The sequence below is a fragment of the Falco biarmicus genome, chromosome 13 (genome assembly GCF_023638135.1).
Source record: "Falco biarmicus isolate bFalBia1 chromosome 13, bFalBia1.pri, whole genome shotgun sequence".
Taxonomy (NCBI): domain Eukaryota; kingdom Metazoa; phylum Chordata; class Aves; order Falconiformes; family Falconidae; genus Falco; species Falco biarmicus.
Genome location: NC_079300.1, coordinates 459,701 through 479,215, shown reverse-complemented (window position 1 = coordinate 479,215; position 19,515 = coordinate 459,701). Strand labels below are relative to the sequence as shown.

Sequence of the window (19,515 nt, the reverse complement as noted above, 5' to 3'; positions counted from 1 at the left end):
CCCCATTAACAGCAGTCTAAAACTGTAAAATATATGGTGTAACGTTTGCAACATTTGTATAATATATATATAATTTGTGAAAGACACATTGTCCTTTAAAATCAGCTACATTTAATAACTTCTGGTTACTGTGTGTATTTGCAAACTGTAGTAAATCACACAATTTGAACAATGCTGGGAATAAAATGTCTGAGTATCAGTGCTACCTAAAACACCATGGCATCTAGACACTAGATTTCAGCTTGCATCCCTCCTTCCCACAAAATATATACATTTTCTACACTACTTAGTGGCTTGGGGTCAAAATGCGGCCCAAGCTGGAAGAGGTCCAGTGGCATCTCTCCCACGCTGCACTGGAGATGAGCAAGCACCCTTGGGGCAGCTCAGGGGCTGGGACAGTTTTGGCAGGCAGGGCAGGAGCCTGTATTTAGCAGGGGCAGACCTCTCCCTCTGATGGCAACCCTGAACTGGCACCATTTGGCAAGCATGTGTTTCCTGTGCAAGTATGGATAGCTTTAATGAATGATACATTGATTTCTTCTGCTGGGGTGGATGCCAGGAGTTCTTTTTATCATCAGTAACATTTCATTCATTATTTCAGCTGCTCCCTCATGGAAGGAGCACAAAGGACCAGGCTGCCTGAAGTCAGAGGGCTCCCATGGGGAAAGCAGCAGCAGACCCCTCAGAATTACTGCTGACCAGACAAGCTGGCTCAGAGTGGAAAGAGAGAGTATTAATTTGGATTAAATGGAAGTAACTGGCTTAGTATAATATGACAGCTGTGCCAAAGAGAATGCCACATTTTCTAGCTGCAATCCCTACTGTTAGATCTCTGTGTTATATTTTGGGTATTGGCCAAATCACGCTGGCTGCAGAATACTCTCCGTTACTCTAAGTCACTGGAGAGGGGCAGATCTGTCTATATTTAGGTCACCAAGTCCCCTGTGATAATCATTACTCCCTCTTTGTTTTAGTACTCTGCTTTCTATTTTTACCTCACATATTCTGCACCAGGTCTAGATGCTTGAAGAAGACAAGCCATTCTTTACTCAGAAGAATTAATGGCCATGCCTGTAGTTTGTTTTGCATTTACTTCTTTCTTCCTTTCTTCACGTATGGGTCTTCTTATAATGCAGACTATAAAGAGCACTCCAACCAGAAAACAGCAGATCTGAAATTGAAAGAAAAGGATGAATCAAATGGTGATAGTAGACAAGGAAAGGCATAACATTTGTAGTGCAGTTTTCCCTAAAATTTCAGTCGCATCTGCACTTGTTTAAGGTTATGAAGGTAAATTTGATAAAGAAAGCAAAGGATTTGTGGATGGCCAATGCAAATCCTAACAGCAGAGCTGCCAGACTGAGACAGGAACAATGCTCACAGTGTACCTTCATCCTCCATCAGCCAGGCTCTCTGCCATATTTGCAGTCAATGGTACCACATTCGGGCAGGAAAATGGCTCACTCAGTAAAAACGGTGGCAAAACTTGGCACCATGTAAATAAGACATTCATGTACTTCTCATTGTAAGCCAGTGTTATTTCCGAACGACTGATCTCTGCATGTTCTGTAACAAGAGCTAATAGAAAAATTGGCATTTTCCATTAATACGACTTCAGGAGTGTTAGTTTGCATCACTCATCGATCTGAAAAAAAGTCTACAGGACCACCTCAAGGTGCTTTCCTTCAGATGCAACTGAGCCTGGCTGGCTGCCTCCTCCCTGAGATGATGGAGCAGCTCAGGTGCAGCTGGCAAAGGGACTGAGGCTGCTGCAGGGCACAGGGTGCTTCGCTCTGGCTCTGCACATTGCTGCCGGTCCACCCCTGCCCTCAGCCTGACTGTTCATCTTGCTTCCTCCAGGTGTCCTCCAAAGAAACTTGACCTGGCAGAACATTTTTAACTTCCTCCAGCTCTCCTGGTTTGTGAACTCAAACACAGCAGAGATGTGCATGCTGCTATCCCCTGCCATTCTGGAGAGCACAGGCAGCACCAGCAAGATTCCCTTCTGTCTGTCCTGATCCCTTTCTGCTTTCCACTAGGGCAGGAAAAGCAAGACAAAGAGATGAATTCAGAGGAAGAACAGCTGTGAGAGTGGTCCCGGAGCCAAGTCCCCTCCCAGACAGTGCAGGGGTCTGTACCGTCCCCCCACCTTCCCCGGTGCTGTCCTGGGATGTGTCTCATAGGCAGGTTTGCACTGGAGACCTGGAGCAGGCAGCTGCTGCCCCCGGGGAGCTGCCCACCATGCAGGGATGTCCAGTATGGAACAGTATTTGTACACTACCTTCCCTCACCATCTCTTGCCTTCCCCCACCTGTTGCTGCTGGACACAGACTGCAGGAGAAGAAAGCCAGCAGAGCATGGTGGAAGGAAAATGTCTGGGAGATTCAGGCCTTGCCAGTTATGATCAGGATTCTCAGAGCCCCTTCCCTGCAGGACATGCTTTGGAGCAAACTTTGCGTGGTTTCAAGTAATACAGATCAAAGTGGTCTTCCCCACTAAAGAGGAATCCACCAGGCAACAGCAATGCTTTTCTCAAAGTAGAAAAGGTATGAAGAAGAGCATAGGCAAGGAAAAGGGAAGAAATGTCTGAAAAAACCCTCTAGGGCTGCTGGTGATAGGAAATGCACAACCTCTAACCTGGTCAGTGCACAAACAAACAGCACTCTGGAAAGACACACACCTACACACAAAAACAAAACAAAAAAAAGAGAGAGAAAAGGTTAAGAAGCACCATCTCTGAGCAGCTGAAGAGTGGTTGAGCCATCCTACCCCTACCAGTAACTGCCCACTGCTTGGGAGCAAGGAGCAGCAGTGTAGCAGGCTTAGGACTACAGCACAGATAGTTTCTCTTTCCTTGCAAAGGTCTTCTTTGCAGGTCCTGCGTGTTTTTAACTTCCACTAGGTTTTGCTGGTCACTGGTGCTGACAGCATGACAGCGACAACAGGTCAAAGTGTGCTCATTGCTCGCGGTAACTGAACTAGACCCTTTACAGCAGTTCCCCTGTGTAACATCCAGCAGGTGCTGCGGGTGTAAGCCTTCCTTCCCAGTACTGCAGGGATGCAGGTCCTCCCTGCTCAGCCCTGTCTATAGATAGATTTAGCTCGACCTTTCTCATCTGCCTGCACAAGTCACACATTCCCACTGAGGATTTATATTAGACACCTGGCACTCCCTCCAGAGAGAAGGGAATTACTGCGTGGGGCTTGCACAGTGGGACAGCAGTACTGGACACTGAGATACCTGCATCCTTTTCAGCCGCCTCACTCCCTGAGCTTAAATCCAGAGCGTGAGTGCCTCGACTTGACTCTGGGCTGAGTGGATCACCACAGGAGACATGCAGAACGACTCCAGCACCAACTGGCACCAGACAAAACAAGGCAGTAAGGAAAGGTGGTGACATGCAAGCTGGAAGGGGAATAGAACGGGGAGGGTGGGGAGAGAAATTATTTCAGAGCTGGAGCTAATTTTGCAAAATCTGGCTGTTAAACAAAGAACCACAGTGTTTTTAAAATTCTGCTTATTGAATTAAGTCACTCTCCTGCCAACTAGATTACTTCATCTGGCTGAATAATCTGACACCTCTTTTTAGAAAAGAATCTGCTAACATGACCAACTCAGTATGATGGCATAACTAACCATCCCCTTCACCATGCTCTCAGGGAAAGTGGCACCACAGCTGAAAACAAAGCCCTTTTATGGGAAACTTCTATGGAATTTAGAAAAGACTTGGAATAGAAATTAAAAGCTAACTCAAAGCATTTCTATTTTGAAGCCTAACAGAATCATGGATTGGTACCTATAGCCTAGCACTTTTAATACATTTTCATTTATGTATGTGTGTATGTAATACAATGTAATGCAAAATGTGCATTCTTTTGCATTAAAATTTAAAAGGAAGAAATAATTTTATTATTACATATTAGTAGGTGGGTTTGGAGCATGACGTTTCTCCTTGGCTTCTGAGCATGTCATTCACAGTAACACTCAAAAATCAGCTCTGAAGTCAGGTAAATGGCCTCCCTTTTCTCTCTATGTTAGAGTGCTGCACTGCCAGCATGGCTGGATGTTCACATTGTTATTTGCAACAATAATAATAATAAAAAAGATCAGGTCTTTATGGTGCTGGATGTGATTTTTGTAGTCTCAGAGACAGTCCTTGACTCAAACAAGTCTGCTTAGGAGAAGGGAACTTTGTGTTTTATGTAAGGGAGCATATGCAGAAAGATTATCCATGCTACCTAAGTGAGATTGCTGGGAAACTTTTTTCTGGATGCCAAAGCAGTGGCTTCTGAAGATACATGTCTGCTAAAAGGAAGCAGACAGCTACTAAACTTCACCTTTTCTTAACTTCTTTACTGCTGCAGTTTAATTACTGTGCAGTCTGAACACCTGATGTAACTGATTCCCTTGCAAAACTCCCCTGCAGACACACTTCAGCTCTCCTTACAGCCTAGAGATGTGACAGTGGGACAAATGCAAACACACTGAATTTTGGCAAGTTAAGGCCACCCTCTGCCTGCTTCTACGGTATCTCCAAGACATCACAACTTCTTCTTTACCTCCAAGACAGCTCTATCAGTCTCTGAGGGCCTTTCCATTCCTCTGAAATCCAGTCCTTCCTTCTTGCCCACTGATTTCCTGCTCAAAAATAAAAGCAGGTGTTTTACCCCCAGTTGATACTTGCAGTGTTAAAACACTTGGATGTCACAGAACAGTATTACAAACAAAACAACATTGCTAGAAAGAGCTGCAACCCTTTGGGACAGAAATCCCAACAGCATTTTTTGGGACCTCATCTGTGTGAGAGTTTGCTGGTCTTCAGAGTTCTTTGGTGGCTTCTTCTGTATATCAGATTAATTTATGGAAATCATCAGACTTCGTTAGATCAAACCGTAACATCTCTGCCCACAGACAGACAGATCATAGCCTCTGGCCACAAGCTGTGCCAATCACTGGTTCTTAAACTAAAACTAACTATTCAACTGGCATAAAGATCAGCATAGACATATTTAGATCAGGCTATGATTTTAGCTTAAAGTTATTCTCGGTGAGCATTATCTTGAGACAGCTCAATATCAACTCAGGGCAAGATAGGATGAGGATTTTGAACCAGCTTAGTAAAGTCAACTTACAGAACATGTCTTTAGTTAAACCAGTTCAACTTCGCACAGTTCTTGAAATAACAATCGTTTTTATGGCTAGTGCTCACCTGAAAATGGACCTGGTGCAATGCAGCATGCTTTACTTGCCCCTTTTCTTTCTCACTCAAAGTGTGAGCTGGAAGAACAGAGACACTGTCTCTAACTTCCTTTCATTCCTGTAAAGCTGGATCCATGAAATCCCCCTAGACACCACTTCGGTTGCTGGCCTCAGGCACAGAGGCAAGTGTAGCTAAGAATGGAGTCCTCCTGTATGGCTGGCCTGCAGACCCACAGAATCCACAATACACACAGATCAGGAGAGCAAGCAAAGAGGCTTTGGGGACCCCTCAGCTTCATGGTTCCTGTGCTCCTGTACTGCCACCCCTTTGTGACCTCTCAGCTGTCACACTCCTCCTAGAAATGGGACCCTTCCCAAGAACTCTGTCAGTTCTCCAGGGCTGAATGGCACCTTCCCCCATTCCCTGTGCAGAGGAAGAGCCGTGTGTTTCAGCAGCACACTGTGCATCGGGACAGCAGCTATACCAGCTTGTTCAAAGGCCACTCACGCTCACTGACTTCAACGTGTTATAGACCAGGCACTGTGTGAGGACACCAGTCCCTGAAAGGCTCCTGCAGAACATCTAAGACACCAGTACAGTTGGTTGCCACTTCAGAAAGAGATATGGGTATCCTCTCACTTGTGCTGCAGCTTTACTGCAAAGGAAACCCAGGCACAGAGTCACGCAAGCATGACTACGGGCCCACACGCCACACATGCACACCGCCAAAAGGCCAGGCCAACACAATGGTAAACACTGGAGCACTGGGGGGTCTGGCTGGGAAGAGCCTTAACTTTCTCCTCCTGCACCATGAAACCTGGAGCCTCTGGATGCTGGTTCGTTACCCACTGTAATGTGCTGGTCACAGGGTACACTACAGCGAGCTGTGCACCTTCTTTAACGCAGTAATTTGAACATACCTGCTTTTCCACTTAATACAGACAACCGTTGTTTCAATGTCCCCTCAGGACATTACGTTCTCCAGAGAAAGGCCTGGGGACAAAGAGCATCTTTTGAAGGCTCTCATTACTTCTGTGCTGTATTTCTCATATCTGATAAGCCTATCTGTGAAACTCCAAAAAGAGATGGTTATCTCCTCTTACACAAATAACTTAATCTAATGTTACTTTGATACAAACCTTCCGTGATACATTTCTGTAAGCAAAGAACTACTTAAGTGCTACCCTTGAAGAAATACTAGCATTATGTTTCACATCTGTCTCACTTTGACACTAATGAAGACTACTTTTTGTACCAGTTCTGCCCTTATACCATTAGTCTGTTTTTTCTTTCAGTAAGCAGTTATAATTCTATTTACTAGTTACTGCAGTTACTGCTTCAAATACATTCCTCTTTTGAATCAGCAAAACACTGAGGATATTTTACATGAAAGAAACATTTATGTGATTTTGCCAAACAGTACAAAAGGTATTTTGTGGATTTTTGGATTTGCCCAGGTTCTGTATATTTATATTTCTTGATAATACTCCAGGTGTATGAGAAAATAACAACTGCGCCTTGAAAACTGTACTAGCCCTTGCAGGCTGAAGCCTAGGTCAAGGGTCGTAGCCTTAGGCTGTCAGTCAGCAACACACTGACCTTGTACTGAACCGTATTCCCATCACTGAACATTAATTCTGACTTATCCATGAGAATGAACAATTTTCCAATGACAGAACAGACTGAAATTGGTGATCCTGGGCTGGCAGGCTCTAACTAGGTGAGAGTCGAGTCCTGTTACAAGTCTTGTAAGCACGACTGAAAGAGGCAGCCGTTCTTCCCACATATGGTCCACAACGGAGGCTGTGACCAGACAAGGCTGACTCAGCCTACAGTGTCTGCCACCAGTAACAAAAAGGCTCCTGCAAGAGCAAACCCCACCTGCCCCACCATGCACTTCCCAGCAGGGCTGGGATGCACCATCAGCCTCTCACATGCTTTTTTAGAGAGTCAACCCAGCGAGGGAGGGACTCAAGCAGATGGTCTCTGCAGGCTTGTGCTCCAGGGCAGCTTTGCCTCTGGGGCTCACAGGCTTGTGTAACTAAGCCTGGCATGTCCAAGCATCATGGCTGCACCCGCAGCTACTAACCTCACCCACAGCCTGCAGGCAGGACGCTGCATGTCATGCTGGTGGGTGCACCAGGGACAGCCTTTGTAGAGCAGCGTAGCATAGAGCAAGACCAGTGACAGGTTTCTTTGTCTGCTGCATTCACTAGATTTACTTCACTGGCTGTTGTGGTCGTCACCCTTTATTTTTTAACATGCAGACAGGCAGAAGACAAAAAACTATCGCATTGCCAGCAAATATCTATACTTTTCTACAAAACATGCATTAGACCAGCTTAGGCCAAGCTTATCGTAAGCCTTAGATCTCTGCATGTTACTCATTCCAATGCAGAATCTAGGGCTAACCACAGTAGAGAGAGAAATAGCTGAGGCACAAGACACAAGAAGAATTTTAAGCATTTACCACTAAAATACAGTATATATTAAAAATACTGTCAGTGTTTACTGCTAAAGTCAAGAGCATCCGTGGATTTAGGCTTTGTTCTGTATTTCACGCTGAGTTCAACAATAAATACTCAATCACAAGAATTTAGTTGCTAAGTTCAGAAGTTTTTAAGGCCCCTCAAAAAGTTTAAAATGACTCCCTAAAGCAAAGGGCCTTTCACAACTTTCAGAACACACTGAGGTTATTGCAAATCACAGACTCAGCGTAACTGCACATCCTGTTGAACAGAGTACTGATTTTTAAGAAGTAGTTTATGAAAGAATGAATCAATTAAGAAACCTAGGTCAACGGTTTGATGTGGAGCCACGCCTGGCTCTCCTCACCCACTGCGGGCCATGTCCAGCACAGACCCAAGCTTCAGCACACAGAAGCCACAGCTTCTCTGGCTCCTGGCAGGACATCAAGAAGACGCAGGGCTCAGACTCACCCAGGGAGACTTTACGCAGTGACATCCAGCAGAACTAGAAACTGCTCTAGCTGTGGGGGTGGCTTCTGAAGCACTTTCCAAACCCCTGCTTAGAGCCTAGCTGCAATAACCCCAATAAACCCTGGGTGGGGGAAATGCTGGAATTCAGCAGTTCATGCAGTACTGTCATTGTCAGTTTTACTTGTTAATTAGTGCTCCCAAGCCCCAAAACGCAGTTGCAGGTGGGCCACAGAGAGCAGGCATCACTGCCTGTGGGAAATGGGTACTACTGCGGGTGGGATGCAGAAACTGCTGCAGGTGGAACACAGGCACCGTGGCTGGCTCCGCTCTCTGGGACCCTGTGGGGGCACACACAGCCCTCCAGGACAGGTCTTTCTATGCGAGGTGAAAAGCCTTTCACAAAGGGACTCTTCACAATTTAGCTTTGTCTTCTCTCTTGCTTATTTATAAAACAGAACAGAAGCCTGAAATGCTGGGGAGCAGAAGGAACAAGTTTGGGGTTTTTTTCTCCTTGTTTAAGAAGTATTTAAGGAATGTTAAGTCTGCCTGGATTTGCTAGAGGGTCTCTTGAGGTCCCTCAAGGACGTTACTTTTCCCATTGCTTCCTCAGTAAACATACAGACTTTGAGGACCAGAATTTCTCATCTACAACACAAACCAGCAAACTCCCACACTTCCCTGCAGCAGTTAAATTTGTTCTTCTTTATTTCAAAAAGCCCAACTCCTTCCTACCATCCCTTCAAAGTTCATGCGACACCATCGAAGGCTCAAAACCAGTGACTCAGCCTGGCAGCTGCATCACTAACTACCCGCATTGTTGATTGCCCTCCAAGGGCCCAGCAAAGCCAGCCAGGAAGGGCTGGAAAGTAAGTCTTTCAGAAATGTCAGTCAGAAAGATGAGTAGATCTGTCTCAGAGGTTTGCTAAACCCCTGAAAAAGCAAATACATGTTGCTAACTGAAAAGAGAAAAGATAAAAAACACATTAAGCTATTCAAAGCAACGAATAAAATAAAATTATTCCAGTGAGGAACACCTGTATTTGAAAAAACTGATACAGGCAGAAGGGCTGCTGTCTCTTCCAGAATGTACTGCTTCTGACAAGACCTTAACCCCTTGGCTGGTATCACCACTAACACCTGAGACACCAAACAACAGCTAACCCTTACACCATTTTTGTGCTAATGACTGAACCAAGATAACTGGAGTCCCTGGCAAGCTTCCCATTTAATTCAATTAACTCTAACGAGGCCTGTGGTGATTGCACCAGTCAGTATAAGAAAACCAGAAGCCAGATCCTTGGATTCAGATGTTAAAAATTAAAAGAAGTCTCTCTACCACAACTTTCTTGTACAGTCTACCCTGCTGTTACTGAACAACTCAGCATATCCTCAACAGTTCCTACAAAATGGTGTAGAAAATCATCAATTTCTTCTGAAAATGCTCATCTTTTTTTCTGAGAAAATGGAAGCAACTTATTTCATTGTATACTTTTTTTAAGTTCTGAAATGCTCTCTTATGTGCCAGTTTAAGCAAACATTACGCTGCATCTCCTTACGTGTATGGAGTGTTGCAGCTGCAGAGCCTCCAGGAAGATCATGTTTCCCCTAATGCAACGCAGATGTCTTGATGGCCAATCTGCTCCACAGGCCCAGGGAGCTGCTGACCTCTCCCTGGGGACCCCAATACTTGGAGAAATTTAGGTTCCTTAAGTATTAGCTGAAAAATGCAGCTTAACAGGGAAAAGACCTCAAGTGGAAATTTACTTTGAAGCTGGTTCAACAAACTGAACACTACTGAGTCTGGGAATGTCAAAATGTTTCACATATATAAAAAAGACATTCCTGACTCTTCTTTGGAGTTCTAGACCCACAAAAAAAGAGAAAAAAATTCTTTGGTTTTAAGATTAAAACAAATGACTTCTATATAAATTTCTTATCAGACAGATTCTTGATTTTATTAGTCTCATAACTTCATTTCAAGGTAATGTCTGTAGAACACAACAGAAAATCTAAACTGTGTCCAATATACTGTTACAGAACCAATTTGGTATATACTAGGTCTCTCCTTCCCCAAACTCATAAAACATCTGATTCCACTAACACCATTAGCTGCTTTTTGCAAACAACTGTGAAGAGGAGGAGGAAACCTGACACAGCTGCTGGCGTTTGTACAGATGCGGCTCTCCAGCATGTTTGGGCAGCAGTACCAGAACAACTTGAGGCCAAATGTGAGGAATGCATGAAAAGTATGACATTGGTGCAGACCCTTGTGAACCTCTGCAAGCCCTGTCAGAACACACTTAAGGCTGTTCAGCTGGTGGGATGACTTGACCAGTGGACATTCTTGACTGTGGTGTGGGAGTGGAGGATGCCCCATACTGCACGCAGACTTCTGCTATGATGGGCTGATTACGCCCAAGAAAGGAAATGAGCATGTCTGCAGATCTTAATGGCACAAGAAAATCTGTATGTTTGCCTGCAGTAAGCAAGTTACCCTCTTAGCACCCTGCTAGCATGAATCAAGTTCACGGCCCAGCTGTATTAGGAAAAAAAATCCTGTTCATACAGACATGGCCAACGATGGATAGTGATCCCACTGGGTCACTTCCAACATGCAGTATATTTAGCCAGCTACGGCTGTGGGGCATGGCATCCCATTGTTCAGCAGACAGAAATCCTGCCCTTGGGAGGGCTCATCAGGTTACGCTCTGCGGCTGTGTAGAGGCCAAACACAGGGGCTGCTGAAAGCAGCCCTCCACCCTGAGCAGCAGCTCCACAAGCAGAGGCTGTGCAGGTGAACAGCCCCAGGCTGCCAGCTTCTCTCACAGCAATCTCATCATAAGCGTGCTTGTAATACTTAAATGAAAACACAGGTAATATTTTTTTTGTGAAAGCACTGACCATCCATTAACAACTAACCTGTCAGTTCAAGCTTAGAGAAACATTAGGAAGAGCTTAGATTTGTTACCTTGCAATTCTGATAAATGTAAAAAATAAATTAACCGCAGAAAATTAAGCTGTAAGAACAACTGGTATATCCCCTCAGTTGAGACAACTTCCAGGTCTGTGTGATAGTAAAAAAAAAATACTTTCCAAATATTTTCCTTTTACTTTCAAACATTCTTCTACGGTAAGCCACAACAGGCTGCCACATATTTTCCCATTCACGTTATTTAGTTAAGAAGTTTTGAAATAGAAAGAGATTTGCATAGATGTTTCCTCAGTGGTGCTTTTGAAGTGTTATGTCTGGGTTAACTGGTAAAATCCCTAGATGTCTGTATGCTGCCAACATAAATAAAAAGTATATTTAAGGATGGGGGATTATCCATTCCTTGACAGAGCTGTGCTACATACCAGTAACTGTCATACATAGTCAGTTCCTAGCAGCAATTTTGTTTGAAGTTCAGTCCAGCACAAATAATGCTCGGATAGGCTTTTCTCCTGGAAAACAAAGCCTTCAGACCTTCAAAAGGAGCTGTAAGGACTCATATGTGACCATTATCTTAGACGTATCTCAGAAACAGCATGAGCCAGTAGAGATCTTTGAAGCTTCAGGAAGTTTTGTTTTCTGTGGGGAAAACTGGTTATAGCATTCCTGTCATCTTCTGGCCTATGTGAGCAACCTCCAAGATGGCTGAGAGTCCAACAGGGAAGCCAAAACCAGTGTTGACAGTTAACATGACGCTATGTTCCTACCTGCAAGTTCACTACAAAATAACAATTTTCTGCAAAGAAAGCTCAGCCGCTCTATGTCAGCAACCAGTCTTTGAAGTTAGAAAGCCTGTGCTGTGGGTCCAGCTCATTAACATTAAATACACGTTTAAATAAACCTCTATGTTTTATAGAGGTTTTTCTCATACCACAGCTCTGATGGATGGAGATGCCGAGCAGGGATGCTGGGCACTCATCTCCCCTGCACTCCCATGTATGTGTTCAGTATCTTCCAGAAAAGAATATAACCCTTCCCACTATGCTCTAAAACCTGACTGTGTCCAGGTGTTTTCCAGAGGGCCCAAGTCACCCTTCCAGACACCACTTTTATGCTACTTTAAGATCCATGAGGGATAACACAGGGGAGATTAGAGCCATGCAGAAACACCTGCAAGCTGATGCAACACCATAAAGCACAATCACAGTTGAAACTCCCACCCTTGGCAGTGCTGATGGTTCCATTGCAGACCGGCCTCATGCGCTGCTGTGGCCGTGCTGCGATCCGGAGCTGGGTTGCATGGAGCAAAGCATGTTATGCCCAGAAGAGCACCAGGCTGTGCTGGGACTATGCCAGCAGCTGGACCAGGACAGAGCTGAAACCACTGCTGTCCTTTGCTCTGACACCCTCTGTCCTGGCATGGCCCAGGGGACACACAGCGGAGACCCACAGGTGGCCGCTGCCCAGAGTACACTTCTGTCCTTCCTCACTGCTCACATGTACGGGGCCAGAGCAGTGCATGTCTACGGCATCCTGAAGTTAGCAGCCTCCCTGTTTCAGATTTGTGAGTGAGCTCCAATATAACCATGTTAAGCAAACTTTTCTCTCGTGCCAAATGAGGGTTAGCTGAGGTAGAATCATGACCAGGGCTGGTGGCTGCACAAGTTGTGGATGTGCAGCAGGATGGCAGTAAAAAAACTGAACCCCCCCCCCCCCTCAGGGCCCTTTAAAGCATTTCCAAATGCTGTCCTGATACTCCTGCTGAGCGTCAGGTTACAGGGGCTAGACAACTCGCTCAAAGCAGCTGCGGAGCCATGTCTAAAACTGCATCACCTGCTTCACAGCAAGAGCTGACAATAGCACTAGCATGAAACTAAAATTAGAGGTTTAATTGAGCTCTGCGGTCACTGAAATTGATGACAGTTCAGCAGTTCACATTCCTGATTTTTCTTGTCTGAAACAATCATAAAATCAGCTAGCATTCATGTTTCTCCCTGCTCCACAAGGAAAAGCCCTGGTAGCCTGGCGCACCTTGCACATAGGGAGCCTGTCTGACACCTCTGCCAGGGCTCTTGCTGTTCCCAGCAGCAACAGACTTGGAAAGAAAACGTGTGTCTGCAAATCAGCATTGTTTTACAAAAATGGGATGCTATATTCAATGCCAGAGCATGGGAACCATCATCAACCACAACCAGTGCATGAATACATACATGACACAGTACATTAGAAATGGACAAATAAAACCACAAGCAGGATAATGACAGAAGATTATGAGAAATAAGACAGAAACAGGAGCAGAGAAGTCAGGCTGTCAGTTACATGCTGAATCTGCACTGCACTGGAATTAACAGGGATGGTATTAATGCTGAGTTTGCCTAATTATTTGAGATGGAAAGAACTATTCATTCATTTACTTGGGCCATTCAAAAATGAGAGTTTGAGCATTCGAGAGAAGGACTAGGTTGCAGGATGCACACCCATGAGCACACACAAGGTGTGTACTGGAAAAGCCTCATCAGCTGTTCTGCTGCCAAGGCTGAGATGGGACTCCCACTCAAAGTCCTCTGCTCTGCAGGACAGCTAGCTCAGCGCTACACATTCTTCCTCAAGGAGCAACTTGGTTCACATGTTAGCTCTAGAACTGACTTCCTTTTTTTGCCATTAATATTTCTGGGATGCAGTTCTGATCCACTGGAGTTGAGCAAAAACCGAAGAAATTCAGCTGTCTGTAGTTCTTGGATAATTTCATGTAATTAATTCCACATGTGATAAAGGATTAATATACAGATTGAAAGACAATAATAGATTGCCATTAATATTATTGTCAATACTACTTCCTTCCCAAGAAGTGTGTCGTGCCTAGACCTAGGCAAGTTGCCTGTTTTGTTGCTACCACTTTCTCATGTAGTGTTCACAGCTGCAGGGAAAGACAGTAGCAGGGACAGGGATCATGAGATGCAATTGCGCGGGGTGACCTGGTCCTACATGCAGGTAAGTCTGGAAGCAATGTCAGGCTTCTGCTGCTGCCCCTAGCAAAACAGGGAGATGCTAATATTAGTAGCAGATGCTTTCACTTCCTTACTCATTAAAACACCAGATCAGGGTGTCAAAGTGCGCAACAGGCCCAGCCTCTACTGAAAGGAACATGAGCCTTTCCATTGACTTCACTAGGGTGCATCATGCATTTCAGGCAGATAAAAATGCACCTTATTTAATCGTACATGTTATTTACAAGTTGAGGGGGGTTTCTTTAAGATCCAGAATGAGAGACCTACCATATTACTATTAAAGCTGCAAAGTCAGAGCACTAAAGCAAGCACTTCCTCTGCTCCTGTTTCAGAGAAAATGTGCTGAATACCTGCTGTGAAGTATATGGCAACATGCAGGCTCTTGCAGGCTTTCAGTGCAAGTACTCTGTGTATGCCCTTCTGCCTGCAGCGTGCTCACCTGCCATTTGTGCGAGATTGCTACAGTTCTATTTTTAGTTCACTGTTCTGTACGTTCAGAGTTTCTGATCCATAAATACACCTCCTCACAGTGCTGCTTTCTGAAAAGCCACAGTGTGCTCCTGCCTCCACTCACACCTGAAGCCTCTGATTGCTGATAGTGTTGAGCATCCTCAGTGTCTAGCTTGCTTTTCATCTGGCCAGCAATTTTATTCACACCCTCTGGTCCAAATGTTGCCTGTGGCTCTTCACCAGTTCCAGAATCTCCCAATTCTATTGTGACCCACGTGGAAGGAAGGGGCAAAGTACAAGACCTGCTCTTCACCTCAACTGTGATAAAGACCTGGGCTTGGCTGGGCCCCTCCGATACTGTTCCCATTCCTATGAGCAGCCATGTAATTCAGTACAATCACCACTCAGCTCACTGCAGCTGGTCGGTCGTCTCTCCTCCTCCCTTCTTCCTACACTTGCTGCAGGCACAAAATGTTCCCAGGCTCCCACAGTCATCCCCTGGGGTATATGCCAAGCCCATATGTTGCTGTCCCCTTCCACATGCGTTTTCAAAGAGGCAAAAAATTCACTCCTTGGAGGTAAGACTTCCTTGTGCGCTGTCCATCCAGCAGAATGAAGAAACCTAGCCAAACTAGCCACAAAACCATGTCGCTGCTTAGTAAGACTTCACTTGATGTTCAGAGGTATCAATTAATACTATTAGACTTATACAGACCACCAATCAGCATGTATTTTAAATGCCAGACATTTTTTTAAGTGATGCTTCCAGCTGATGGGTAAGTTCCTATTTTAAGGTAACATCACATTCATCAGTCACAAACACTGCTTTAAACATCAAAGTATTTCCCTTCAATAAGTATCATCTGCAGAGTCCCCATATGCAAGAAGATGTCTGACAACTTTCTAGAACACCAAGGCATAATCAGAGTAAAGAACTGTGCTTTGAATGAAAGCTTAAGACTTTGGGCTAGAAACACCTCCTCCTGAGCAGCAGCAATTGCAGCTCACGTCACAACATTCTCAACAATCACAGCTGAAGATTCCCATTTCAAAAGTGATTGAACATTATAATACAAAGCTAAACACTTGTGTTCCTGGCTGTAACAGCCCCATGGGGCTCATTGTCCTTCCAGTCTCTTATTGTATATGAATTATCCTCCCAAACAGCCACTTTTCTATCAACAATATGCACAGCATCTTTCCAACAGCAAAATGGAAATCCCTGCAAGTATTTCTGGTGCTGCTTCCAGCCAGCAATAACAGTAATATGATCCACGAGTAAATTCTGGTTTTGTTGCTGAATTCCTTTGTACAAAGATCTTTACTTTGAAAAGGTTTGGCAACAGTGAGGCACAAGCTAATTCTAAGGTGTGAATCAAAGAAGATCTGCAAGTTTCTGAATCACAGAAAGGAACTGTCTGCGGCCTCTCCTACCACTTCTGTCAAGAGAAAACATCACAGTTCAACTATTTTAGATGCAACTTCAGACCTACTTGCTGCAGCCCTACAGTTCTCCAGCTCCCACAGCTCTCATGCCTCCCCAAGCACAATGTGGCTGAATCCAGAGTCTTGTCTCAGAACCTGGGAAAGTTCCAGCCTTACCCAAACCTACTGTCATTAATGGGCCACATTACCATGGGCAAAGTTTAGTCTGCAGTGTTAGAGAGTTGAGTAAATTATTAATTCAGGAGAATCCAGCAGATGCTTTGTGAGAGAAACAGGTCACCAAGGAAAGGACAAGCTGCTCTTCATGTTGTGCAGCACCAAAAGCCCTGAGAAACTCAGAAGCAAAGCTACAAACACTAGTGCAGCAGAGGCAATCTTCCAGTAATGGTGTAGTGTCTGTGGCCCAACCCTGCTGCAATGTAAATGAAGGCCCACGATTGAAAAACACCTTCTGTGCTCCTTTGCTGCTAAGAGAGCTCCCATCCAAGGCAAGGTTGTTCCAAGGATGGGGACGGCTCTGCTGCGCTGCTTGTAGCAGCCTTGGGGAACACACACAGTTGTTCCTCCAGACCTAGTTTTCACAACTTGTGAGGCACCGTTCATGGCCACGTTTAGTCAGCAGCTCAGCTGCAGGGGTCACTGGCAAAACCTGAAACAACAGGAGTTTATTTCTGCCCAAGCTACGTGGTTGGCCACCCTGCTTCTTGCAGTCCCTGGAAACAGGGTGCTGGGGCTAGAGCTGCCATGAGCACTCCCCTAGCATTTTCTCTCTTCATTCACTGCTTACCACAGACTTATCTCCTCCAGACATGCGGGGACAACGCTGAGGGCCAGGAGGCTTTGATGTATCTTGCCAGTACCACCACTCGTCGCTCTCCAGCCTCTAACAGGCCATTTCACTGCTCTGCCCCAGTTCATGGGTCAACACCACCTATCTTCTTTCTTAAAGCAGGCCTTGAGGGTTTACAGATGACAGGCACGGTATAAAAATTAAGCAGCACTGTTTGCAGCAGTGGAGGGTCCCCCATCTCCCAGCAGTCTGTGGGATCTGGCCATTGAATATATGGGTGAACTCTCCCATAAAAATCAGTATCAAGCATGCTTAATCTTACTTAATTGTTTTTGTATGCTGTTGCTCTGCAGCCTGATAGTTCATCTTCTGCACAGCTCCATGGTAGATCACAGCCATTTGTCAAACCAAATTGTTCCCTGACATGTATTTGCCATCTGCAATCTATTCCTTGGTTTCTGGCACATATCTTCAGTGCTTTCTTTTGAAGCCGTTTCAGATTTCCATGGGCTTCTTCATAACCTCTACCAGCAAAGCCTCACACAGTTTTGTTGACAGCTGTATCATGAAAAGTATTTTACATTTCTTTTGTTGTTCCTCTTGCTGCATACACACAAGTTGCTACGTTAAGGGCTGCTTAGCTGTGTGTAACACGCACCAGGATGTGGAAAGCAGATGATGTCTTGTGAGAGTGGGTTATTGGGGGGGTTAGTTTGTTACAGTTTTGCAGAGATAGTTGCAGCTCCATACATTAAAATGCTGACAAATAAAAGGCATTTGAGCAAACAGGTGTGAAGCTCTGAAATTACAGATTACTGCTAAGCAAGTACAGAGTTAATTAGTATAATTGATGTATGTTGTGTGTTCAGACAGCTACGTGTCATTTCACAAAGGCAAATCCAATGCTAGTAAAATCAGAGTTAGGAGAAAACTTGTGAAGTTATATTTTCCTGCTCAGGCTCTGAGGACCAGCAGGGTCTGTCTCTCTGTCAAAGGCACCCACTGCGCTCTGGCTGTGAACAAGCCAGCAGGCAGGCTGGTTATTAGGGGTAGGCCAAGCAAAGCTACGGGACCTCTGCTCTCACCTGGCTGTAGCACAGAGAGAAGAGAGGCCACAGCTGGATTTCCAGCCCAGAAACAGAAGCCTGGTGCAGGCAGTATCTGTGCTTCTTCGCCCCAAAACCCGACTGTGCTGTGACTGTGTCATCCTTGATGCACCCTGTATCCATGGAAAGTCTCAGTCCAAAGCAGTCAGACACACACATCCAGATGCAAAAACCTCCATATGTATAGCAAAAGCCAGCATTAATAAAACATTCAGGTACTGGCCTCTGTGACTCTCAGGATACTCAAGACCCTCTACCCACACATTTCACTCAGCACAGTGCCATGTGAGAAGTACTAGGCTGGATAAAAGTGAATCTCTCCCTTTCAAGAAGCTTGCATTTCAGTTTCATGATAAAGAAAAACCCACTTAAAAATAAATTAATAAATTCACCACTAATCCCCGCGCCGCACCCCCAACAGAAAAGGGACTGCAAATATCTGCAGAAGATGTGGGTATCTGAGAGCACATCTAGGAAATGTGAGGTTGTGGTAATACTATGAAAGATGGAGAATGCTGGGGACTAGACTGTTTTTTCTGCTAGGCTGAACTCAAATCTGAAACATCTGTTCACATAACATGAGATGAGCTCTCACAGTCAAGTAACATAAGCACAAACTCTTCCTGAGATCAGTGCAGAGCAACTATCAGTGGAAATCTAAGAATGCAGACACTCTGATGTTACCTGCAAGCTCAGAATAACAACGTGTTTTCACTGCCAGCAGAAAAAATTAGTACTTTTTACAAGTATTCTAAGTCCTAAACCCTTTGTTTTTTCTAGAACTAAGTTGTACACATCATCCTTTAGGAGCTATTCAAACTGGCCATTAATGGCTATAAAACACACCTCAGACCAGCACAACTGGCACTTGAACCACGGGTCTTAATTCAGCCTTACAAAGATAAAGGTCCATGGAAAATACTCAAGTTTTGAACATGCACTACCACTATTAAAAGCATAATCTGAAGGGCAGAGGCAGAATTTTAGCTGAAAGTGGTGAGGACAGAATTTACTCGCAGAATTCGCATCCAGATCTCAGTTCAGGGCTAGCATCCCTCATTGCATCCTCAGGCTTGGCAGAAGAGGGATCTACATATTGTGCACAGCTCAGTTCTCACAAAAATGCCTATGTATGTTTACACAAGAAATACTTCTCTAACTATATGAAATACAGTAAATTCAGAAATAGTTCAGAAATAGTGCAGTGGCAAATCAAGCAAAAAGCTGCAGAACCATGCACTATCTAGACCTTTCCCTGCTTTGGCAGCTCTAAAGCAAGCGTTGTCTGTAGCTCTTCACAAAATCTCTGGTTTTAACATGTTTTGGAGAATGAACTCCCTCCTGTCAGGGAAACAGACTAGAAACTGGGGTCAGTTTCTGGTTCTGTATGTGCATGTAAAAGTCAGTTTCCATGCTGCTTTTCTCAAATCCTTTGTCTGCCTTGCCTGTTTAGCAATGGCTACATAGGGACTAGCTATGCACTTGCACAGTAACCAAGGCAGGGAACTGGATTTGAAGTGGAGAGCTCTAAAAGCCACGCGAAAAAGAAATAAGAAGAAAAAAGGGTGGGGGAAAGAAAAAGGTTGTATATGGTACCCAGTAGCTTTTCAGTGTGTGTGGGAAGGCCATTCCCATTATTTTTGCCT

General features: G+C 44.8%; 1 long non-coding RNA gene across 17 annotated transcripts in view; it reads right to left on the bottom strand.

Moving 5' to 3' along the window:
- LOC130158068 (uncharacterized) overlaps window positions 1-19,515 on the bottom strand; it is a 99,782-nt gene that overhangs the window by 37,200 nt on the left and 43,067 nt on the right. For 16 of the 17 annotated variants that reach the window (XR_008825152.1, XR_008825151.1, XR_008825150.1 and 13 more), the window contains one exon: window positions 996-1,171. This is a non-coding gene — a long non-coding RNA (uncharacterized LOC130158068). Of the gene's footprint in view, window positions 1-995; window positions 1,172-6,121; window positions 6,267-19,515 lie in introns of all 17 variants that reach the window. The other variant, XR_008825149.1, reaches the window with a different exon arrangement.